The 26,862-nt window shown below is 40.9% G+C and overlaps 1 long non-coding RNA gene across 4 annotated transcripts in view; it reads right to left on the bottom strand.

Annotated features, from left to right (window-relative positions):
* Window positions 1-26,862, bottom strand: part of LOC110402625 — a 58,809-nt gene that overhangs the window by 19,453 nt on the left and 12,494 nt on the right. The gene's annotated exons all lie outside the window — the stretch shown is intronic.

Below are 26,862 nucleotides of genomic sequence, written 5' to 3'. Positions count from 1 at the left end.
GCAGGATTTTGTGAGATAACTTGAATGCCTCTACTTGTTTTAAAAATCCTATTCAACTTCCAGTTACACTGCTTAGCGAAGCAGGAATGCAAAAGCATAGGTAAAGAAGCAAGGTATTTCAGAAAGCCACAAGACAAAAACTGGAGCTCCACAGATCAGAATTAGCAGAACTATGCTAATTTACAGCAGATGACCTACATGTATCTGATGCGACCTAGTGTCCAGGAAAGAGATCATGGGAGGTAGCTGTCACAAGATAGGAGAGCACTGGGAGTAAGCTACCCAACAGGACCCTTCCAGTTTAATATTCCAAAATTCCTTCAAGCTTCGTATAGGATCTAGGGCAGAAATCTTAAACTTTGCAAAGATGATTCATGCTCAGCTGGTTACTATAATAGATAAACACTTCAGAGTGCTTTTATTTTTAAACGTTGCCCTCCACCTACCTGAAGCTAACAAGTTTGGAAGGATCAACAAGTCAGAGCAGGCATCTCCTGCTTCATGAACAATGCAGTTAGCTCTGCATTACAAGGTTTCACTAGTGCTTTTTAACTACTGGGCGCTTTTCTAAATTGAAGACCAGACACACTGGTCAGCAAAATGAAAAGACAGAGCCTCAGGCAGTATTCAGTTCCTAAGTACCTGCCAATTTGTTTTGCAGTTGCACTGTTATTTAAAAATGACAGTGTTGAATTAAAAAAAGTTTCAGTTGGGTACGGAACTTTGCAGCTCCCTAGCAAATCTGCCAGGGCTCTCTATCTGCCAACCCATAAAACATCCTGTGATCAAGCATGCCAATCTAAATTAACTGGGTTTGTGGTCAAGTGGCATTCACAGCTGAATTCTGTGTAGAAATCCTGAGAAGGAATAGCAGCAATATCACCTTTACCTGTAAAGTATACTGAAAATAAAGAAATAAATACTCAGGAAAAAAAAGTAGGACAAATACTCTCACTGTTCTCAAGTTCTTTTTATGAGGTTGAGCAATATTTATTTGAAAACTGTAAAACCACAAGTACTTGGCATCTGCCCTCTTTGATCACAGCATAGTTTAATGTAGGACAGGGGCATCATTTAGCTGCTTTTAGCAAAGTTAAAATTGGCCCTTTGAATCATTACATTTTTCTCTCAAACCCGTCTGTACATGGATGTGCTGAGCCACCACTGTTTTTTTAAATGCGTATATATACACCTCCACTTGTTTTCTTCCTTGGCTTTCCAATATTGTGGAGAGTCAGCTGAAGTCAATTGATCAATCACAGGCAAAAATGACTGAAAAGTCATCAGCACACAACATGGCCACAGATATAGCCCTTTGCTTTCTTTGCCTTAGCTTGCAAAAATATCCACTTGTCATCCAGCTCACACACAGGTAATGAAGATTGATTAACATTGTTTTAATAGATTGAGATCATCATTTCAACAGAGCTTGTGGAGAATCATTATTGTTTTATTAGGCCAAATTGGGCATCACTGCAGTTTTCCACTGAGAGAAGAAAATGATCTTGGCTTCAGCAGCAGTTTTCCCTCACTAAAGGCTAAACCAAAACAAACTGAGACAGGTCTTCAGGATTTGTCCAGAGATGATTTACTCTTAAGACAAGACAATTTGTACTAATGACTTTCACCACAAAATAACTTGTTTTCAAATTCATCTATCTGCTACTTTACTAGGCCACCCTGTAGCAGGTTGGCCAGTGTGCATGGCTATAAATGGCAAAGTGGCCTGGTCCTCTGTACAAAGAGAAAGCTGTGTCAATGTACTGGATCTAGGGACAGCTAATTACTTGACTTGCATCTGTTTGGTGCTTCTCCTCTTAAAAATTGTACTGGGCCATAGATGATCTCAGGTGCCAAGACCTCTTCCCACCTGTGTCTGCTTCCAACAGGGTAAAGGACATGACCAGAGTGCATTTGTATTTCAGTGAGTACCAGTTCGTGAATGGTTCTGTTCTCAAGAAATTCATTTCATGTAAGAAATGACCCTCATCAAACAAATACCATTTCATATAAGTAGGTGGCTTTGTCAGCAAAGCTAAGGTTTTAATGGAAATGTTTCCATTTCAAGACAAATGTTCCATACCCTGATGGTTGTGGTACTGCGTTTGGCATGTAGAGTCCTAAATTCAAGTCACTCAGATTGAAGCACAGTAAAGGTTTGGAACAAAAAAAATGTCAGCTCTGCTTCAGGCAAACCAGGGACTTGAAACCAGATTTCTTGTATGCCAAGCCAGTAACTCAGTCATCAGGCTTTGGATCACAGAGGTTGTGTCCATGGGCCAGCCAACCCTGAAAGCAACTGTGGGAGAAAACTTTCAGACCAGTTCTAATCACTGCAGCAGGGAGCAAAATGACATTGGATTTCATTATATCTGTCTCTACAACCTTGGCTCCTTATGAGATATCCCAGTGCAAGCTTCTTCAGCTGAGGGCCTGGATCACATAACTTATTTCTCCCCTCCCATCCTGATGGACGGGAGGAGTATTAGTATAATTTTTGCTTGTCTTATAACAGGAAAAACAACTTCTCTGAAAGAGTGGTCAGGCACTGGCACAGGATGCCCAGGGAGGTGGTGGAGTCACCATCCCTGGAGGTGTTCAAGGAACATGTAGGTGTGTTACTAAGGAACGTGGTTTAGTGGGCAACATTGGTGGTAGGTGGATGGTTGGACTAGATAATCTTAGAGGTCTTTTCCAGCCTTAATGATTCTATGATTCTAAGTTTGCTGCATGACTTCCACTAGATTAACATGGACTACCCAGGGGAAACAAGATTTTTGTTGTTGTTAAAGCTGGGTGCCCAACTCAGTGAATTTCAGTAATATAAGAACTCTTTCAGTACACTGGAAATTTACTGGTTTCAAATATTCCAAAAACACTAGAAACATTCCAGTACTATGGAAACATCTAGTATTGGAAAAATACAGATATTGGAAACAGCAAAAATGACTTCTTATAGACATATGTCCATGGTTTCCATGTTTGCCTTCTCTAGCAGAAAGTAGATACTGTGTGGCATGAACAGAAAAACATCACTGTTTCTGGTGACTTATGTTTTAAAATGTTTGCATCCTAAGTCCCTTCATCTTTCTGGATAAAGAATTAGTCAGTGTGACACTCAAATTTATCACCTTTAACTGCATTGCAACAGTCCCATGCATGTAATCTCGGAATAGAGAAGATCATGAAAGTCACCCACCTGAGCTCTTGCATGAGATTTCTATGTACCAATAAATTAGAGAGGCCTACACTTCCACTTCGTACACTTATTAGGAACAGAAGCGAGGCCAGTTTTCACATACTTCTTTTTCACTGTTTTCCACTGTATGCATTTGTTTACACACATATTCCTTGAAATTTTAAAACCATGAGATACACAAATTCATATGTAGTTGGTGGCAACTGGGCTTATTTAATGCCACTAAAATTGACAATATTTCTCTAATTAACACAAGCCTAAAATAAGTATTTGAGAACATAAAATTTAAGCAAAAGAATAAAGAGTTTAGCTTAATGCAAGTAATATCCGTCTTTTTTTTACAGTGATCCCTGCTCAGAAGAATAAATATTTATCTCCTGAGAGATATTTTGTATCGCTGGATAAGAGAAATGCCCCTTTGCCATCTAAGAAAGAACAGCATTAGGTGAGTTATTATAATGCTTGTCATCCTCTGAGCTATGTTGAGTGGGACAGATGGACCAATTCTTTGCATAAGGGAGTGTCACTACTCATTTATTTCCTGTTTATCTGCCAGATCAGCTAAGCCATCAGCTAGTACACAAAAGAAACAAAAAGCTATAAATGATTCACAAGCTGGCTGGTTAATGAAAATCTAGCACTAATTCACCCAACTCCTTCTAATGGGAGCAGCTGAAGTCTTGCAACAGCCCCTCCACAGCAGCACTGAAGGGCTTTGACTCATCCCAGTGAGATAGAGGGCACCTACCAGAGCTGACTTGGTCCTTATTTGCTGCAGGCTCCCTGTATGATGGGTGAAACAAGGGGGCATGGACAATGCTGTAAACAGTACACTAATGTATTCTTTTTTTCTGTTGATTCCACAAGATGGCTCATCAGAGCTTCCCAATCCCACCTACAGTCTTATTAAAGCTCTGCATCAGAATAGCCAAACGATGCCACTTTTGAGGTAAAAATGAAGTCCCTGGAGCTTCAAACTTATCTGGACATGGAAGAAAGAGTTACCCCTTTTGTTGAGCCAGAATGACCCTCTTCCCTTTAAGCCCTACCAATCCTTGAATCCCTGCACATAGAATCATTGAATCATAGAATATTCCAAGTTGGAAGGGACCCACAAGGATCATCAAGTTCAAATCATGGCTCCACACAAGACTACCTAGCAATCAAACTGTATTTCTGAGAGTATTGTCCAAACACTTCCTGAATTTCAGCAGGCTTGATGATGTGACCACTTCTCTTGGGAGCCTGTTCATAAACTTGGGAAATGGGGGTGGTCATCAAGACCAGATGGACATATCATGATTTCCATGGAATCACCCCCAGCCAGTTGATAATACATACCCCGAGCTACCTCCAGGATTCTGAAAATGTCTGTCCTTCTGAGGTTGTGAGCAGGCCTTCTCATTGATGAAAGGTTCATAAACTGGCTGTGCTCTTCTCACACAAAACAGGGCTGTTCTGGCCATTCCCAATGGCCCTTCCAAACCTATGCTACTAGCCATACTCTTAATGACAGAAGAATGCACCAGGACTACCTGGTGGTCTCAGACAGCCCAGAGGCTGGGTTGGTCAACATAGTTCTATGTCGATGTTAGAAGATATTACAGTGGTGGTGTTTTTCCTTCACTGGCTGATCTCAATTTTGAAGGTTAGTTGCCTCCCCATATTCTGCAGCACAAAGTCCCACATACCATACTGCCACCATGAGAAGATATCCACGAGCATGTCCAAAATGTCAGCAGGCAGCACAGACAAACAATCAAACAAAATATTTTCTCTCCCACGCTTGGCTCTTATGCCTTCAGAGGCAGCTTCCAGGCCACCCACAGATTCAGGTTCTCTTGCCCTTCCCTTTCATCCTGCCTGTCCCTTTCATCTTGTCTGTCTCTCTTGTCACCCCTGTTCCTGCTTCTTTCTCTCAGTCCTTTGCAGCAAATACCTAACAAATTCCTGCCAGAGCTGGAGAGTTGCATAGAGCTGATCGGCAACTGGCAGATACTAAAGAGAGACAGCTGCAATGGAAAGAAACAGTAAGTCCATTAACAAAGGCTGGAGTATCCTTGTACTGTGTTTGTAACATTTAGGCTTATCCTGAAGCTCACAACATACCTGGTCTGTTTTTACAATGAGCAGCTCTGGTGTCGGGATAAAAATTGCACCAGAAATTGGAAGGATGGCCAGCAGCCAAGTGAGAATATACAGATACTTAACACTTCTCTGTTAACAGCAAGGGCAGCAAAGCTATAAAAGAGTAATTGCTAGTTCCGTGAGTTTACAGCACAGAGAAAGTTGTTGCTTTTCTGACAAGATGGCTGTTAAAGAAAAGCCATTGAACAAAGGAAGGAGGCAGACTGATGCATGGCTTTTCCTTAGTTGGCAGTACCACGGAGGTAAGACACTAAGGTAGGGTCCAGTCCGGATCAGGACATCCCACATGGTCCCTCAGAGAACATCTGTTCTCCTGGGCAGGAAGAAAGACAGACATCAGAACAAACACAACATTGCACTGCAGGGGAGGCAAGGAAGGTAGCCAGTGGTCTGAGTGGGAAGGAAACCAAGGAAAGTCAGCTGCCTCGGGCACAGGAGACAGAAAAGACTGAGGATGTCAACACAGATGAGGTGCTGGTGAAAAGGAGAGGGGGTGGTAGGAGGGAAGGCTCAGCCCAGAAACAGATCTCCACATCTGGCCAAGACACTGATCCTGGCCACATGAGGCCTGTGTAGGGAGGAGGAATGGGAAACAGGAAAAAGCATGGTCCCAAAATTACCAAGGGAGCCATACACAGGAATGGTCACCAAGACGTAAACCCAGGTGTGTATTTCCAGCTGCTCAGCTGCTCTTTGATGATGGTTTGTGCACGCATGCTGAGCTGTTCCCACAGACAGCATGGGTCAGTTGACCCCATCTCCAATGAAAGACAGGAAAACCACCTCTGTTTATCATAGAATGGTTTGGGTTGGAGGGTACCTCAAAGCCTCAACCCCTGCCGTGGGCAGGGCAGCCCCCCACCAGCTCAGGCTGCCCAGGGCCCCATCCAACCTGGCCTTGAGCGTCTCCAGGGATGGGGTACCACAGCTTCTCTGGGCAGCTTGTGCCAGTGCCTCACTGCCCTCTGAGTGAAAAGTTTCTCCCTAATATCTAACCTAAATCTCCCCTCTTTTAGTTTAAGCCATTCTCCCTTGTCCTATCACTATCAGACAGTTGTAAAAAGTTGGTTCCCTTCCTGTTTGTAAGTTCCCTCCAAGTACCGGAAGGCCACAATGAGGTCTCAGATTTATCAGGTTGAGAAAGCACACCTGGGCAGGGCTTCAGGAGTTGCTCTACTTTAGTAGAAGTTTATGTAATTAATTTGTCCATGTTCATGGATTGAATTACCTATAAAAGGTTTCATCAAAGGTGTATAGCATCCCAGAGAAAAAGGCTGACTCTGGGTTCTTCAGCTACAGTCAGACAGGTGTAAATATGTAACAAACAAACAAAAGCAATCAGAAAAAGTCCTTACAGTTTTGGTGGCTTTTAGAATCCTGGAAAAATAGCAGGTGATTTCAGGAAGGAGAAGAAAGGTTACAAACCATTGAAAGTACAAAGCCAGGCAAACAGTAGATGAATAGCAAGCCAGAGAGGGATTCATGTCAAGAAAGCAAGCTGCAATTTAATTATTTGCTGTTACTATAATTTGAGTTGATTTCAGTAGACAGATGACCTCTCCATAGTATTTGTCATATCCTTGCAATCTCTCAATTAGCTGCTGCTGCCAATATCTAGCCCAGGTGGCTAAATGTATAAATCAGCTCTTGAGTTAATCACTGATTATTTGAAAATATTTTGTATTAAAACGGTGCGTGCAGAGACTGCATAACTAAACAACAACAGAAAGTATTGAATACTTCTAACCGTTGTGGCTGTTTTTCTTCCAAACCAGGTTGGAAAAAAAAAAAAAAAAGTAAGAGAGAAAGAACAGAAAAGGAGGGGGAATTAAAAACTAACATTAGTCCAAACCCTTAGAGAGCAACATGTAACAGCTTGAGACAAGTAAAGCATGCAGAATTTGGCACTGAGTATTGTGCTACAAAACAAGGAACATACACTTGAGCACATTTCCAGATCTCCAAGGAAGAAAAATACCTAATGCCCAGAATGGATTAGCTAAAAGGATCCCAGGCTGCTAGATGCATTTCCCAGAGAAAGCCCTTAGCCAACACCCAACTCTTGAAAGTGCAAGAAGTAACCCTGGGAGCAGATGCCACTCTCAACAGTATGGCAAGAATAGTGCTTAAATGCTCACAGATCGTATCAGAGGTAATACAGCAGAAAGCAAGGCCCTTTTGAAAAGTTACGTGCACATATTCCCTTGTAACAAATGCTTCCAGGCCCTGAAATAAATAGACAAAGGAATACATATTTGCTAGAGTGTTAGTTTTAAAATTTCCTGCTGTCCTTTTCCACCACCCTTAATTGAGATTCAGCTGTGCTGCTCATGGGCACCATGAATCTTTTCACACCAAAGAGAGCACCTTGGTCAGTTTCTCCCAAAATTCAAGCTACCACCCACCCAGGTCAGTAAGGAACAGCAGCTTTTCCCAGCCCTGTAAGTAAGTCCTGACAACAACATAATAAATCATTTTTTTTATTTGCCCTGTTGGTAGCTCATCTTATCTTTTGAATATAGGCCTAACTGAGAAGTAATCCCATCTATTTCTGAGGCCTCACATGCGGTTTCCTGCTTTCTATAAGGAATAACGCTGATATCCTTGTGTTCCGTGTCAGAAAAATGAAACATTTGGGTCATTAGCAGATAATACAACAAGTTATGTGGTAGAAACAGACATCTTAATTATGGATGCAAAACCACCATTAAGAACTTGTGGGCAACAAAACTTGTTCTGCTACATGACTTCTCCACGTCTTGTGTGAAATTTATAGATGTCGAAAATGTGTTCCTTGGACCACAAGAAACTCTTCAGTACTGGCTTCCTTTCAGAAAAAGAAACCTGAGAAAGAAAAAGAAACTATCTGCCATCTCATTTAACATGGATAATGTAGAGACTAAACATGATTTCAAGTCAAGAGGTATTTCAAAGACTCTCAGGTGCCATGCCAGAATGGGCTTAATGGTGGGTCAAACCTTGGGAGCAGATGTGGAGTGAGACCCTTTACCGAAGGAGTTTGTTATGTTGCCTCTGAGGAAATAGCCTCAGAACTGGGATACTGAGACAGGCATTAGGTTTTGGTGACAGTCCCATTGGCAAACACATTGACAAAACATTGGCCAAGCAATAGTCAACACACACCAAATTTATCCAGGAGGAGTATTTTTTCACCCACATTGTTGGCATTGCAGGTTTGAAATCCAAGGCAACTGAGCGTATCAGTACAAGAATATGAAGATCTACTGCCTGCCAGAACAATTCTTAATATTTGCAGCCAGCTCCTGGGAGATTCACATGGCTCCTTTCTGGGGTATTTGCTAGCCTCTCCCATTGCATCTTACTGGGGACATATTGGATACAGAGCCTCTAGGAAATCTCTTGGGCTACCACCACTGCCAGAGGAATTCATCTGGCTTATAATGCACCCGGATGCTGACTCCAAGAGGCTCCCAGGAGAAAAAGGGAAGCCAACACAGGCCTCTGCCATGAGAATACTTCTCGCAATCTGCTCCAGCAGAAACAGACCAAAGCAGCAGTTTCATGGCAGCTTCCTACTCTTCCTGTACGCTGTTTGGGACACACAGACATGCCTGGATGCATGAGCTGAGTAACATAGAAGCAGCACAAGAGTTGTCCACAAGTTTGAAGAATTGTTCTGGCTATTGCAAGCTACAACTTATTGAGTGGTTAAGACTATTATGGCCTGCCAGGCTGAAGGTCAGGCACTGATCAAAAGGAGCAAGTATGAATCTCTTGTGTTCCACTTGGTGTTCAGGACAAGTCTGGGTAAACTGGCATCTCTTATCGTGTGGTTGTCTGGGAAGCACAGTTCCAAGCTCCTTCCTCTGCATCTTGAAATGGGTGATAGTTTCAAAATATGGGTTTTAGGAGGAAGACAGCAGCATCTTTACTCCAAATGGCTCCTACATAGGATCTCCAGATCCTAGCTCTAAATTAGGGCACTGAAGGTCACACCTCACTTTTATATGTCAATGAAATTTGCTCAGTGTCTAGCTTAAGTCTCAGCTGTGGTTACCTGGAGATGTTCCTCAGGCAAAAACAAAGGTAAAATTAAAGAGAGGTGGTAGAGACAAAGAGTGTTCCTGCCTTGCAGATCACAAACAGCTATGGTGATGCCTGAATAACCCTGAACAACCAGGTTTTGGGCCAGGTAGAACAAAGCTCAACCAGAACTAACTTTGGAGTTTCACTGCCATTCATTCTTTATGATCATCCTGCAGCTCATAACTAGGACAACCATGTTCTTCTTCAGTGCCCTCCATTTCAAGCTTTTTGATAGCCTTGATTAAGCTGTCAGAAACAAGATCCCCTCACTGCGCAGTGAAGATAGCCACGTCAGATGCAAACAAACAGACAACTTGAGAGAGGTAAGGAAATAGCACAGAAAATAAATCTATCTACCAATAGCTGAGGAGAGAGATCTGAATTCATAAATGCACTAAAAGGTGCTAATCTCCTTTCTTACATTCACATTTAACTAGAAATGGTAAGAAAATCCATTTATATACTCATCAAGAAGTAAAAACTATTGTAAAAGAATGCAAGAGAGATTAAGCGGGATACAAACACATTTTCTTAGCTATGTGGTGTTCATGCTAATGTATCAAGGGAATTACTCAATGAATATGCCATGCCAATAATTATTTCTTATTTGTGAGGGACTGGAGGAATTGGAGTGCTGGAGGAAAGCAAAATGCAGATTTTCAATAAAAGGGGAGATTCTATTATTACACTGGGCAGCTTGATCATGTCTCCTCCTAAATGTACACATTGTGCTTTCCACAATGGGTTCTGATCATGGTGGTGCATTTAGATGCTTTAAAAATAAGAACAACAAAAATTACTAGCAATTAACAACAAATTGAATGGTCCCCAAAATTACCCCCTTGTAAGTCTGACTGCTGTATCTAGCAGTAATGGAGCAAATATTAAGAAAAATAAAGTACTGAACATCTGGAAAATAACAAACTATTGAGAAATACATGGCACAATTAATCTGTTAGAAAAAGATACGACTGCCTTTTTTGACACAAGAAATAAAATGCCTGTAAGTATACACAAAGAAATACATGTATTACAACTACATTAGCCTCACAGTAAAACATTTGTTCCAGTGTGAAATAAAATCTATGGTTTTGGTTCTTTTTCCCATAAAAATGGAATGAAAATAATTGCAGTTTTTGGCAGTAAATTATTTCAGTATCAGAGTTTCTAGATAGGAAAGAAAAATACTAGCTAGCATCATGTAAACCATGGGGCTAGCAATGCCTAAGACATCAGCGTTAGACTATGTGCTGCTTAAGAGAGTATTTCATTTTGTAGTATTTAGATCTTTCCTTCTCTGTCCTTGTAATACCATGTGAGATTTGCCAGAAGTACATTGCTCTGTGTGGATATTTTCATTGTCTGGAACTGAGGTTCAGGAGGGAGGAAGGGAAGGAGGGAGGGAGCTATTTATTCGCTCGCTATATAAATTCAGATGGCTTCCTGAAGGTTTGCGTAACAAAACTTACTTAACACTTTTTAATCATGACCTGGAAAGAGAAATTCACAAATAAGGAATTCAAGCTGGTACTACCTTACCTCCCACTTACATTGCCTCCCTCAAATTGCCAGCAGTAAGTCCTTCCAGAGCTAGCCCACAACACAGTAAAACACTCACACATATGTTCAGTTATTGGCGCAGCCAGTAGTCACTGAACTTAAGTAACTGCAGTTATGCTTGGAGGCCTTTTTATATCATGAAGACGCAGCAGCTACTGAGAATCCTCTCCTCTATGGGAGGTCACAAGAGAAGGAGCTGAGATGTTTATTGCCCACACAAGAAAGAGAACACCGCTGTGGATTTCGTAAGTAACCACTGAGAAGAATTAGCATGAGTTCCTACTAATTGGAATATTTAAAATCAGGTAAGACGAAACTGTAGGAATTGCACTGTAAAGAACAACCCATCCTCATGCGGGCCTGGAATGAGAGTTCTCAAGGATCTGGGCAGTGCACGATCAAGGCCAAGATATCTTTTATAAATTGGACTTTAGAAAGAAAACCTTCCACAGAAGGCTACACCAAGCCCCAGTGTCTTCTCTCCCCGCAGGGAAAAAGTGGTATGTGAATCCCACTGTGATAAAAAAAAAAATTAAAAACAGAAAAGCAGTGTCTGTCTTTCCTCTATTTATTAATAATTTGATTTATGAAAGTTTCTAAAAATAAAGAAAGTACCGAAACATATGACTGACCAGTGCCCTATGGCTTTCTCTCTCATGTGGAAACTTGAAAGTGTTTTTGTCAGTTATTCCATATTATGAGAACTTCATAGGACTATTGGCAATAGCATAAACAGTTCTGCTCCACGGGGATAGTTATTTGCTTTTTACTGAACTAAGATGGGTAAATCAGTGAAAAGCAAAAATGGAAGGTCAATTAGCAGCAACACAGAAAATAAAACGTATTCTCTGTAAACTCAGAGAGATATTTGTAAGGATGACTAGGCATGTTAGGCTGCTTTAGCAGCTGATGGAAATAAAGGAGATTTTTGTTAGATCTTGCAAATACAGCAGTGCCCTATCCTCCAGAACCTCAAGCAAGAATGGCAGTATATTTCTGACACTTCATTTAACTAGCAGATCATAATAAAATCCTCATATCATTTCAAATAAATCTGAAGTAGTAATCTTGTCTTCTGTTTATTTGTAGTAAGCCTAAAGACTGAGGACAGAAAACACTGCATGCCAAGGGAGATGTTTAATTTGACCAAAAGAGAAACAACTCCATTTTCTTTTAAATAAAATTCAAGCACACTCTGAACTGTTTGTTGCTCTGAATTTCAAATATGGGAATGTTTCGGTTTAGGAGTGGAAGCAAAATGTTTCTTTTTTTTTTTTTTTCCTATTTGGGATTTGTGTTTTTGGCTAAAGGAATTGGGTGAATTTGACATGACACTTCATGAAGGATGTGGGAATGCTAAACAGAAGTAAAAAAGAGGGCCTGAGAATGATCCAGCACTTGGCAAATAATTCTTGCAGTGGCAGTCTTAGAGATCTCATGCTATTTGGCTCGAAGGAAGAGAAGATGGATAGGCCATAGGAAACAACCAACTCTTTTAATCCCTGTCACCAAAGCTGCAGCAACATCCAGTGGCTGGGAGATGGATCAAGATGGTCAGGAGTGGTTCAGGAAGAAGTGAGACACACAGCAGCACCGAGAGAGACCTAGCACTGGGGGAACCCCAGGCAGAAGTACCACGACAGCCCAAGCTCAGACCAGAAGCAGCCTGGATGTCTCAGCCCCAAAGCTAAGGCAGCTCCCACCTCCATGCTTGTATCACTCTGCAAGGGGCCCAAATTCATCAATATCCCTTTCTCCATGCTGGTGTGACCCTTGCAAAGGAAAGGATGAAATGCCGCTGCTGCTGGAGCAGCTTGTTTTGTGGGCTTACTCCTAGTTAGAAGTGGCTGTATGGATAGGGAACACGTTTAAGCTTCTGCCCAGTTTCTAGTATGGGATTACTCCTGTAGCCATGAGCCATGTGCATGACTGCTTCGTTGAACTGAATCCTATGTCGCGTCCTTCCTCTCATCTCTGACACTTCAGCTGCAATCCATGTGAGCACACCAGTAGTACGCAATAAGCTTGAATAAGTTTGAATGTTACTGAGTCAGTGTTTGGCTGGAAGAAAGTGTGGAGAAATAGAAAGGTAAAAAAAAAAAAAAAAAAGACAGAAATGGAACAAAGGAGGAGGTATAACAAATGCCAGTACATGTAGAATGAGAATCACAGAACAGCCCAGGTTGAAAGATGGACTTTAAAAGATCATCGTTAGGTCCAACCTGTTGTGGAAAAGAGAGTTTAGATACAACTGTCCAGCACCCTGTCCAGTCATGTCTTGAAATTCTCCAGAGGTAAGGACTCCCTCACTTCCCTGGGGAAATTGTTCCCGTGATCAATGGCAAAAAATTTCTTTCTTATGTCAAGTTGAAACCTTTCCCACTGCAACTTATATCTATTGCCCCTTGTGCTCTTCATGTGGTTCCTTGAGAAAAAAAAAAAAATCTGTCCGCTATGGAGCTAGTCTTTTAACACTAGAGAACTGTGATAAGGTCCCCCTGAGACTTCCCTTTTCCAAAGTGAAAAGACTCAATTCCTTCAGTCTTTCCTTAAAGAGGAGATTCTCCAGCCCTTTGTTCATCTTCGCAGACCTCCCTTGGGCCCTCTACGGTCTGTCCATGTCTTTTTTGAACATGAAAGAAAAAAAGATGAAGAAGTAAGAGAGAACTTCTCATCTAAAACCACCACGTACCTACTGTACAGCATTTCTGAAAGCATAGCTGTGAGGAAGAGTTTTCTCCCTCACACACTGAGTTTGCTTTAGCCACAGGGTTTTTAATTCACTACTCCCTTGCAGAAAGTAATGGATGAATACCACAATGGTAAAAGGCTCACTATTCACAAATCCCAAACTAGCTTGTGATTTACAAAACCTCAAACTCCTTGAGGTTCGCTTCTTGCTGCAAAGTGACTCACTTCATATAATGAAGTCTCACTATAATAAAACCTGGATTAAGTTATTGTAGCTGTTAGCTGAGCCAAATCATTTTGCCAAGTTGCTCTTAATACTTTTTAAATGAATACATACACACACACACACACAAAACCATCAAAAAACCATGTAGAACAAGAATCAGTATATATCATAAAGCAGAGCGATGCCCTGATGACGTAAAGGAAATTGGGTTGCCTCATTGCCTTTGAGAATACAGGCATGGTATTAAGTATGTGAACAAAACATTACTTGCCACCTTGAGGAGAATGTTTTGGGTACTTTGTGCTTCTTTGCAAGCAAAGTCTCTTTAGGCAGGTGTGCTGTCACCAGAGAAACCAGAGAAGCCATCTCTTTATCACAGAGGAGTTTAAAATCAGCAAGAAGCCTCATGCTGGCCATTTCTCCAAACTTTCTTTTTTCTTCTTTCTCTTTTTTTCTTTCTCCTGTATGCACATAATGTTCTAGAAGCAAGAACCTGGAACATACAGCTGAAACTGCTGAGACTTCATTTTCTGTGTGGAAAATGTGTAAAGCTTTCACATAAAATAATAATTCTTACCTTTGGAAGTTCCCTGGCTCCTGCTTTAGCTGCGGGATAGAGCTCAGCAATTCCTTCAGGCTTACATAGGAATGCCAGGAGTGCACACAGAGCTTTAGCCAGGACACCTGCAATGCTTGGGTTATTTTGTCTTTTTATTTGCCAAAAGTATTCTTTGTGTTTCTCTAATCTCCCTCAAAAGTTCTCAGTTTTTCAGGGAACATAAGTCCACTTTAGGGTATTTGTGGATACCTCTCTCTCTTACAGCAAATGGGCTGTTGTAATCAGTTGAACAGACAATTAAAAACAAATCACTTGTATTGGCAGTGGCATAGATCCACTCCCAGTTTATCCGCGGACAGAAGCCCTGTTTGGCATTGATGCCTAGGTCAAAATGTTGCCTAGGATTCCTAGGAAGATCCTCCACACCAAACAGGGTTGGTGTTCAAAGCCTGAACAGCAGAAAGAGGAGCCTCCCTCTCCTCAAGTGCATCTTTCACTAAAGGCACCCTCCCTGTCCCAGCACAAGGAATGGTCAGCAGGTATGGAAATGGCTTTAAAATAGACTTTATAGTTGCAAGGCTATTCTTTGCCCTCAATCATGGAATAGAAGCACCATGAAAATGTTGTGTAGATGTTTGTAGAGCAAGGCTCCAGCTGTCAGTCAGATTGCAGTTAGCCCAGCACATGCACTTCTATGCAAACAGAGCAGGCCAGCGCTTCGCATTGAATGTACAATTTTTATTTTTTTAATTTGCTGCAAAGAAGCCTGAAGTGATCAGCCAGATGGTAAATTATTACCAGTTTGGCACCAAACTCTGGTCTGGTCTCCTAATAGAGCATTTGTCATGGTTACGTATTGTATCATGCCCTAATTTATAACACAGTTACGCCCATCCGCAAGGCCAAATTCTGCTCTGAGTTACACAAGAGTAATCCCATTAACTTCAGCAGGGCTAAAGGCACAGGAAAAAGCAAGTCCTAGCCCTGGTTCATCTATGCTTCAAAAAGCCTTCAGATACATCTACTAAAGAAATCTATAGACCCTTGCTCAGATGGTGTGAACAGGAAATAAATGGAAAACCTTTACAGTCTTAATTGGCACAACCTGAATTCAACAAAAACTTTCTTCATTTCCAAAGAAGGAGTCATTCAACAATGACACAAGCAGATATTCATTAACTATAAATCAGAAGTCCATCCTCCAGTACAACAAAATCAAAAGGGAACACACAGTGACAGGACAATGTCTGTTGTTTTGCATAAAAAAAATTTACTGACTAGGCTTGGTAAATCAGTCCCTGCCAAAGAGACTTTTTCCTGGTGACAGCCAATGTAATATAACTTATGCACATGATGACATTCACATGAGCTTTTGCTTATTTGCAGGAAGTGACATATTTGGTCTGTATAACACGCAATCACTGGAGACAGAATGGTGACTCAAATGACAAGATTTTGGATCAGAGCAACAAACCTTCAATGTGTTGTCCTAGGGAAGCAACAAGGGCTGTTCCCATGACAGATGATGGGAAGTCAAAATCTAAGTCTGTATTCAGCTCCTCTTCCAGACCACTCATCCTCATGATAGCTCTGTTGGGAACAGACTGAGGCTCGGGCTTTTCCCCAAACACAGGCATTTCTTGTTTCAGGCAAGCAGTGTTCCTCTGTCAAGACATTTTTAGTTTGTATCCATCAGGACAGCTACACCTACTTGTATGCCAGCCATTTCCTCTCAGAGTCTAAGGTCCTCTAATTTATAAATAAAAGGAAGATTGGTTTAGGCTGAGCCTTGAGCAGGTAAGCATGGCTTACTATTGTTGTCGAACACAGGCACAGATGTGGAGAGGAGTTCTGAACAAATGGAGGCTATTGCATTACAATCTAGCAGACTCCCAAGTCATAAAAACAGGAAAAACCTTAGCCCTTGCCAAACATCAGTTTTCAAAACTAAAAGGGACAAATCCTTGCAGCTTGAGAGTGCCCCAGTAAAAGCAGCACAGCCTCATTGCTGCAGGGAGCTGCCCAAAGTCAGCTGTGAAGGACTCCCCAGGTGGGACAGCAGCCAGGAGGCTGCTCTACAATTAGGGGGCATGACAGCAGAATGGCTTTTCAGACAATGACCAGAACTCTTCCAAAACTTCCACTAGAATTACATTGAAGTGTGTTTGGAAAAGTATGTGATTAATTGCAAGAAAGCTTGGTGATATCGTTATGTGAATTCACCGTTGTACAATGTGCCATTAACTTTAAGTTCCGGTGAAAGAAATACGGAGAAGTTGATTGTCCATACTACACAGAACAATTGCCTTCCCATGTAATTCCTTGGTAAGCTGGCTTTGTTTTTATTCAAAAGGTTTATCTGAGTTGGTGCTTTTTTCAGATCTGCTCAGGCCCTCTGGGAGCTGTTTGTGAGACCAGTGAAAAAGGCAAAGGCTATTCCTACAGTTTTTGTACTATCCAAGAACAGACTTGCCAGAAGAACTATTATTTTGCCCCAGAAATGATTTCTTCAAGGAATCAGCCTGGAAAAGAACAATGTGCCCCAAATCCAGCAGTGACTTTGCTAACTATATATATCTTGAGAAATATAACTATGCAACTGGAAAGCATTGTAAAACTGAAAGGACTGTAAGCCCAATTAAAGGTTAACATAACACCAAACTATTTTCTATCACAGGTTTATTTGTTCTTCAGATGTCATTTATTTCAGAACTGAGGAGCAGCCGACCAATATGGTGCTAAAAAAATTAGATAAAAGCAATCTCACCCTTATAATACTATAAAAACTACAACCTCAATGACAACACTTGTGCAATTGATTCAGTCTGTTCATAGGCATCACTTCATGTGCCCTAGAAATGTTCACTTACAGGCAAACCTGTGTTGAGTGAGCAGGAAATAGCACTGGAGACAACCTGGAAAAAGTGAGATTCATCTTACATCACTTGAGTAATTTACAAGAAGCAAAACTGTGATGTAGGCTAAGCTACATTCCTGTGCAATTTGTACAGAAATAAAGCAGTCCAAAAGGCAGCCAAACATATCCAAGGAGAGAGTTTTCTCTCTCTCTGTTGCCCCCCAGAGAGTTTCTAATCAACTAGCTTAGGCTAGATAGCTAACATTTAAATGATGATGCAGAAGTGAGAAAAAACACTACCTGAAGTACTGCACAATTTTTTGTCTTTGAAACTACTATGGATATTGGCAAAGCAAACTGTGGAAGCAAAATGTTGCCATAAATTTAACAGACTTTATGCTGCTACTCTTTCACAGAGCAAGAAACCAGTGCAAATGGCCCTCTGCGGCCCACAGCTTGATTTCCTTTCTCTGAAACACAGGGTAGAATCAGTGCATGCTGGCCATGTACTGAGTTATAGTGAGTTACCACTTCTCACATCACAGTGAGATCTCTACCATACAGTGTGGAATTTTTCACATTCACATACCCTATAGAAATATGATTTTCTTCTTAGCCACTTCCTTTGGCCTTCAGCCTGGTTCCTTGGATTTTGAAAGCGGTTGGAGTCACAGTAAACAGCACTACAACTGCAGAGATTATTCAGATGGATTTTCAAAATAATTGTGACCTCCAACATTATTCATTACTAAACAGTGATTCATAATCTCATGAAGTATGAGGTATTCCTTGTGAGTATGAAGTGCTGGGTTTCCAGTGAAGCCAACAAATGATGTGAGGTTACATTTTCCCATGAGGTGCTTGAACACATCAATAAGAATATCATAGAATTTTCTAAGAAATGTGAAAAGCTGACTTCTCAGGCAGGGCACACAAAGATTTCTGTCAGAGGAAGGGCAGATTTGACAACTTATACCAACTGAGAGTCTGCTTTCAAGTTAACACATAAGGAAATCAGAGGGAGAGACCAGAACCAAGATTAGAAAAAACGAAGGAGGAATACAGAGGCAGAAAGGCAATTAAACATAAGCAAAATTAGAAATCAAGGGGGAAAAAATGAGCAAAACCAAAAAAGGTAAGGAATGTAAGACTATAAGGAAAGACAAGTGAATGCAGAATGACCAGGAGTGTAAATGAACAATGAACAGATGCGAAGAAAGAATGAATTGCTGGACAATGACCAGAAATGTATCTGAGAATTGGGAAGAGGCAGAACAAGGAAGGGAAGGAAGCCAAAAGTTACAAGGCCAATGTTTTTATCTCCTTTCTTTGTAATTGTAATGCAGTAACCTGTTTTTTTTTGTTGTTTTTTTTTTGTTTTTTTTTTTACTCTGAACTACTAGGAAGTCTTGCCGAGAAACCACAGCCTAAAGCTAAAAAAACACCATACCTCTTCTGGTGTTAATTACACTGCAGCACAACCTTTAGTGATCTTCTCTTCTTTCAGTTATGGTTTATACAGATTTTCTTTCCACTGTGTGAGAGTCCACTTCTATTCCTCAAGGGAGCCACAGTAAATACAATACAGCTATATTTTTGCACTAACAGAAATGAAGAAATGTGTGCAGTAGGCTACTTGAACTGCAATAGGATTATCTCCACCCTGTACTCAGGCTGACACTGCTGAAGCCCTCTGCCCTCTCTAGCAGAAAAAGATCCATTTCCTGTGACTCTCAAATTGCAGCTATAGAGACATAATTACATGCAAAGTAACCTGTTTGTTTGTTGGGTTTTTTTTGTTTGTTTGTTTTAACTCTGTTAGGTTTTATCTTTGTTATTTGTAAAGCAATATTCCTCACACCATTATATCTTTCCCATTCACATTATAGAAATATATCTTTATTCTCTTCTATTTTTTTTGGCACGATGAAAGATTGCTTACCCTATATATTTAAAAATTCAAAGTCAGGCTGGACAGGGCTCTAAGCAACCTGATCTAGCTGTAGGTGTCCCTGTTCATTGCAGGGAAGTAGAACCAGATAACTTTAAATGGTCCCTTCCAACTCAAATGATTCTGTTATATATTTGAAAACACGCATAAATATACAAATCAGTGCATACAAGCACAGTGTAGTTCTTAACTATCGTTAACACTCTTCAAATTCACAATAAACAGATCCACCTTCCCTGTTATGCTCCTCCAGGAATATCTCCTTTGCTCTCAACTAGCTTTTAGGATCTTATTACTAGGGGTACTCAGATGCATTTGAGGTGACAAAACTCCAGCAGACAATGACTGAGATTTTTAACAGTCCTTTGGCTTTAAGTAGAGCTAATCCTTTGTCAAATATGATAAAACTTGTGAGAATTAAGTTAAAAAAAAAAATAGTACAGCCTGAAGATCTGTGCAAAACATGCCAGCAAGCTCTGACCTTGTATCTATGGCCTCAGGGTTACAGCAGATGAAGATATCATATGACAGTGTATCCCTCATCCCTACACAGCACAGTGTTTGTCTTCAAGCACCTGGTTCTGCCCAATTGTGTAATGCAAGGTAACGAGGCGTCTACAGGATCCATGTCTCTCAAAGCGTAATTGCAGTCCCTCTGCTTACTGCCTTTCTGGACTTTATCAGGCCCAGCATTATGGGCTTTCATTTGCACTGCATATTACTTCACCATTAGTTCAACACCCAGTTACAACTGTACTTCTAAGTGACAGGGTAGATTAAGTTCATTATTTTGTGTAAAAGTTAATGATCCTTCTATGTTTCCATCTGTGTTGGTTGTTTTTTTTCACCTAGGTACACACCAAAATCTTTCTCCTCTTTTAAGAATTTGTGCCAGGTGCGGGACAGCTGGCCAGGTGGGCCTCAGCAAGGTCATCATAACAGTACTGGTGTATGAAATGAAAAGTAATTCAGCTTTTATACCACAAATAAGTTTCAGACTCTGAATAGTGTCCTTGTCAGTATGGAAATGTAGCATCCAAAGCACTATCGGCTCAGCAGCAACACAAATCATGCTGACTCAAGTAAATTGCTTAAGAGCGAGACCAAGACTCATCCATCATGCAGACCTACACCCATACACCTTTCACTCACAGCTGGTTCTGTCATTTGGGAGAGAATGATGTTCTCTATTCTAGAGATTTCAGAGAATTCATGCTGTTCAAGCAACTTGCTTGACTCGGACGTCACGAAAGTTGCAAAATGTATAGTCTGACAGACAAAAATTGAACCCCTAACCAAAAAATAAAAGTAAAAAAATCCTCTAATAACATTCTTTGCTTATATGAGTATTAATTGCTACAATCCTACAATCAGCATGGACACAATTCCCATTTAAAATAATGAGGTGAAATGCAAGATGTGAGTTGTAAATGTCTTCAATAGAAGACAGCCATTCTGAGACTAAAGTCAAACTTTGGAAGATAGGTCCTAATTCTTTTGTCCTCGAGCATTCGTAAAACCACACACAACCACAGTAAGAAAATGAAGAAGGAAAAGATTAGGTTGGCCTACATTACGTATTGTTCAGTTTGGCTATTTATTGTCTAACTCCTATAACATGGCTGCTACCAAGATTACCATAGTTCTGTGTGAGCTTTTTGGTAATTGCAAAGATACAATAGAAAAAAAAATATAGATAAAAAAAACAACACCACAAGCTGACCTTTCTACATATAAGAGATTTCACTGGAAATTGTCACTTGCTTAGAGATACATATAGATGTGTACATTTCCTAGTGAACTATGATTTAGATGAGCTACTTGTAATCTACACAAAAATAAAGCAATTATTTGCTACCCATGATGAGTATTAACTAGAATATGTTGAATGAGCTGATTCAATTAAAAAAACACATTTTAAAACCTGATTATCCCTCACCTTCAAAAACTCTTTTAAAATACATCTTTCTAATGTTTTGTGTGTGAAATGTTACTGCAAACTATTTTCAAGCAGAGGTTGAGACCATCTGGCTTATAGTCAAAACAACTGAGACACTTTGCAAAGACAAGACAAACATCAAGTTCATGATTTGATTTTGCAAATTTCTTAGACTATGGTTTTTCTTTTTTCCTCTGGGAAAAATCCAAGATGTACCTTAAATTTATGAAACTTGCTGTAAATGTCACCTTGCTTTAAAAAATGTCATTATATTTTCTTCAAATGACTACGCCCATCAGCTAGGAAAAATTATGCTAGGAACTCAGGACAGGAGAAAAGCCTTGTAGAGAAGTATGGTTAGTACATCAACCATAAAACACCATGTTTATCTAAACCACTAAATCATCTTAGCTGCAATTGCTCTGCTAAAGGTAGTGATTTATTTTTTTCCATGAGGTTTTTATCCCAATTTTCTTAGGAAAATCAGGTTTATGTATTCACACAAACTACCCATTCTCACTGATGCCCTTTGAAGCTGTCGACCAATTCACAAAACTTGACAGAAGTTTCAGACATAATAAATTCACTCAGTATCTCATGAATATGGGAAGACTTGTGAAGGACTCCTTTATATTATTGCAAATTATTTCAAGATATTATTAGACACCAGAGAAACCACACACACACACAAAACGATGCCTCAAAGACAACAATTCTTCCTGTATCTAGTATGTCAAATAACCACTTGTTTGTGTCCCTCTATAATTCTCTTTTTTTTTAACAGAGAATCATTTCCTAGCCTCCATATGCATGCCTATCTCTAAAATGTACATTACTGTGCTTCACCAACAACATCAGAGTATGTCAATCTTTCTCTTAGATCGAGAAGGAGATAAAATGATTCCCATCAGACCATGTGAGCTGAGTAAATGCTGGTACAGCACAAGTTACCCTCTCCATCAGGCCACTTCCCTACTACTTGCAGTCCCATTCTCCTCCTTTCTTAGGGCTTGCTGAGGCCCCCTGCACAGAGCATCATGGATCAGTGGATTAAATCCTATTTAAGAAATAAAAATAAAAAATCAAGCCTAATTCCAACACTCTCAGGGCTAAGAAGTCCTTGATTTAGACATGAGAGAGTTCAGGCACCTGGCATGCTTATCATAATGATGGGAATCTTCTCAAGTGGTGTTTAAGGACACTTCCCCAGTGGGAGCCTGTGAATATGATGAGCTTTTAACAACAGGTAAACTAACATAACAGCTTGTGAACTTATGAGCTCAGGAGAGGTGTTGTGCATCTGCTTTAGTCAGCCTGCTAAGGACAACCAACATATCCAAATATCCATATCCTTAATATTGTTTAATAGTGCCTCAGTGCAGCCTTGAGCTTCTTTGATGAGTTTCTCCCGTTTCCACATGGAGTTTCTAGCACTGATTTTACATATTATCAATCTGGGACAAGAGAGCTTCCTGTTATGTTTGGTGGGATGTCTGTGTTTATATATGGAGATGCTGGTCCTTGAGAAGATGCTCACCAGCTAACGGTAACAACAGCAAAACCAACCCTTTCCCTGCAATTACAGAATCGAAGAATTGCTCAGGTTGGAAAAGACCTTCAAGATCATCAAGTCTAACCTCAACCAAACCTTACTACCCTAACATCCTGAAAACAAAACACAGTATTTACAGGACAGAGGGAATTCTAACAGAGAGACCAGAGGTGGGAGGCCATGGCAGACCACAGAGGCAGGCTGTGAGCTTGATGCAGCACACCAGATGAGGACAGGTATGACCTTGCTTCAGTCAGAAGGCTGTAGGGAGCTGGGACATGCAGGGCAGAGGCAGCAAAAGAGTTTCTTGTCACCCTGCTCAGTCCAGGAGAAAACACGTTGTTACTTGATGAGGTTGTAGTGAGGCGGAGGTCAGTCTCTTTTCCCAATTAACAGGGATAGGACGAGAGGTATGGCCACAAATTGTGCCAGAGGAGGTTAAGGTTGGATATTAGGAAGAGTTTCTTCTCAGAAGGAGCAGTGAGGCAGTGGCACAGGCTGCCCAGGGAGGTGGTGGAGTCACTGTCCCTGGAGGTGTTCGAGAAAAGGGTAGATGTCACACTGAGTGACACAGTCTAGAGCAGTCACAGGCATGTGTTGATGGTTGGACTAGATGATCTCATCAGTCTTTCCAATCTTAATGATTCAGTGATTCTGTGACTTCTTAATGCTTGGAGGTGATTGTACAGAAATGGATGGAAAAGACTTGGAGGCGGGATCTGCCATCCAGAGGCATGTAACAGGAAAGAAGCTCTTCACTAAAATTAAAAGAGCTTTTCAAAAGCACATCTCTGGTCCTCTTACTGTCTCAGTGGAGATCAAGAAGTGGAAAAACTCTTTTTATTCTGTTGCCTCGTGCTCAATTATATAAATTCATGCAGCGTCTAAGTATCAATACAAGAATGTCCACAAAAATCTTGGAAAGCTGACTTTAATATAATGAAAATGCCTGTAGCCAAAGAGCTAGCCTTTGTTTGAATCCTATCAAGCAAAATCTAGCTTTCTCTCTCCTTTCACTAACATTAGCATGAGAAAACCATACAGCCATGCACATTACTACAAGCTGAACTGTAAGGATTGGCATGTCTGAATGCTTGAAGTACATAAACGGATAACATACATGGGAGAAGAGTTCAAGATGAAAAAAATCTTAAAAGCAAGCCATTGCTGGATGCCTACAAAACAAGACTGACTACTAATCAAGAGTAGAACTCAGTTTTTAGCAAAATGTTACTGAGCGATGAAATCTGGGTTAGCAGAAATGAAGGCACCTACATATAGGGTATTTCTCTGCACCAAACAAAGGTACAACCACTCACATCTATGAGGAGCTCATTTATATGAAGAGACAGTTGGTTTCCATGGAGCTCTTTACATAAGATAAGACTGCTCCAGTGAAAGCGTGGGGACCTACACTCAGTCCTGCAGATCTTACTGTTCACCTAATCAGAGTTCTGCAGTCCCGTCGATACATGGAGGACAATCATTCACATGAATAAAGTTGCATGCTTAGCTTCCAGGACTATTCTCTTTCAGTTGTCATGAACCGATGATGCTTAGCAGCAGTTTTATAAAATGAAGTTAACAGATTTTATTTTATTTTTTTTAAGTGATGTTGCAATTTTCCCCTTGGTCAAATTTAACAGACTAAGAAATATTTCTTAGTGAGACAGTAAAATTTCTTGCAAGAATTTTATTACCAATTAGAAGTCAAGCCAATAGCTTTATACAAGGCAGTGAAGGAGCTAATAACGCAACAAAACTTGAAAAAACTATGCTCTTGGCCTTTGTTAAGGACTACAAATTCAAGAGCTGGAATTTAACGTACATCAAATTGTGCACATTTACAGCATTTTGCAGGAATTTCATCAAGGTACAAAATCCAACCGGAGAAAACACTAAAAGGAATGTAAGAGTCCCATATCTTCCTGATTTTAGTATTGGTTTTAATAGGTTTATGATTAGTAAGCTTAACAAGAACAATCTTCCCAGGTTTCCATCACTTTCATCTTAGTTTTTAACCATTGTGATATTCCTCCCAGCTATTACATGACATGCCAACGAAAAAAGCAGAAGGACAATAGTTTTCTTTGTGCTCCTCTCTCTTAATCTGCAAAACAGATGCAGTGAGTGCACTAGCCACTCCAGATTGCTTTCAGCAAAAAACATAACTTTGGCAGGTTAGTACTAGTTAAGGGGCATATGGTTTGCTATTCTCTGTGGAAAGATAGCCATAAGTCAGCCAGCAAATTCAGATTCTTATAATTAACAACAGACAAACATTTGGCTACAAATTCATGAGGGTTTTTTGTTTGTTTGTTTGTTTTGTTTTTGCATGGTTTTCTAACCATTTATCCTCCTCTCTTTTTTAGAAAAAAAGAAAACCCACACAACTATGTGATTGATGGAGTAAATTATGTTGCAATTATCATAACGATGTCCTTGTTATTGTTTCAGAAAAATGTTTGTTTTCTACTACCACCCTCCTCTGATTTGACATGAATTTAAAGATGAAATGAAATAAATCTAGACTATTATAAATCATAATTTGGGGACAGTCTTTTTTGAGTGAAGCCAAGCCTGCCTGTATTTTGCAAACCATTCAGCAATACTTGACTTGGTATGAAGAAGCTGACTTCAGAGGCTAGGCCAACTACTAAGCTTGTATGTACTTTCCATTATCTTTCAGGGGGATCACATACATGCTTCAAGAGCCCAGCCTGCCCTATTGCATTAGGCCTAATCAAGAAATTATGGAGCTTTAAAACTTCACACTGCAAGGGACAAAGCACATCTCTTGCAAGAAAACCATGCCATTTCCTGACCTATGTTTGTGGCATCTAGTGCTCAGCTTCAGAAAAGCACTTCAACATACGAGATTTCTTTTTTTACACCTTAGTGTAAGAGCAAGCAGAGATTCAGCAAAGCCCTTGAGCACACACTCCACTTGAGATGCTTGCCCATAAGCCTGGTGCAGTCAATGCACAGCATCTCCAAAAGGTACAGGGAAGATGCTTTTTCTCACTTGCATCACTGCAGCTTTTCTCCAATTAGCAGATGCCAGCCTTTAGAATCATAGAATCATTAAAATTGGTAAAGATCGCTAAGACTGTCTAGTCCAATTGTTGGTGCATCACCACTGTGACCACTATGACCCTCAGTGCCACATCCACACAATTCTTGAACACCTCCAGAGACAACAGAAGAGGGAGTTCATCGCAGGGGAGCCTGCATCTTGCTGTGCCAGCACAGGCTTCCAGACTTCCATGGAGCTGAGAGATTTCTGTTGCTGAGATCCTGTCAAGCCTCATAAGCTTCAACGCTCGTCAGCATGAATGGACATGGGGTGGGTGCTGAGGTCCACAGCAGGACCTGATAACCCAAACATGGAAACTTCTGCCAGCAGAAGGTCTGCAGATCTCACAAACTCTTCTCAGGTAGAACAAGTTCTCTGCACTGTAGAGATGCCCATTGGGGCATTAAATGCTCAAGGCCTCCAGCACAGTAGGCAAAATGAACGTATGCTGCACCTGCTGGAAGGAGAACTTGATCAAGAGAGCAAGAAGAACCTTCGTCTTTCCTGGGTGAAAGGGTGGATGAGATCTCAGGCTGCGGACACTGAGCAATCCTGGCAAGGACAGGAGAGCACCATATCTCCAATGAGTTCTTCCTGCTGCTGCCAAAGGGAAGAGATCTGGCATTGCCAGAGGGGGACCCTCACACTCTCCCCATTTCTCCCACTCCAGCTCTCCAGCAGGACACACCTGCTCCATGTAACTCAGCTCCTACCTCACCTCCCCAGGGCTCTGGCACAGGCACAGACAGCAGAATATAACCATTTTCCTGCTGCTCCACCCATCTGGTACCCCAGGTGGCTGCCTCCTCTGCTGATTACATTAACCCCCACGGAACCGTGCACTGGCACCACTGCAACCCCCAGTGCCCAGGCATGCTCCCCATTGCCTGCTCACCACCTGCTGTGGTAGCCTACAGCAGCCCCACACAATGCCTGGCTGCAAACTTTCCCCCAGGACAACACAACCACAGGAGGTTCCACAGGAACTGTAAGAGAGAATCTCTTTCCAAGCAAGCATCAGAGGACAGTGAACGTG

The sequence above is a fragment of the Numida meleagris genome, chromosome 1 (assembly GCF_002078875.1).
Source record: "Numida meleagris isolate 19003 breed g44 Domestic line chromosome 1, NumMel1.0, whole genome shotgun sequence".
Lineage (NCBI taxonomy): Eukaryota > Metazoa > Chordata > Aves > Galliformes > Numididae > Numida > Numida meleagris.
Note: the sequence above shows the minus strand (reverse complement) of the source record. Positions and strands in the feature narration are given on the sequence as shown.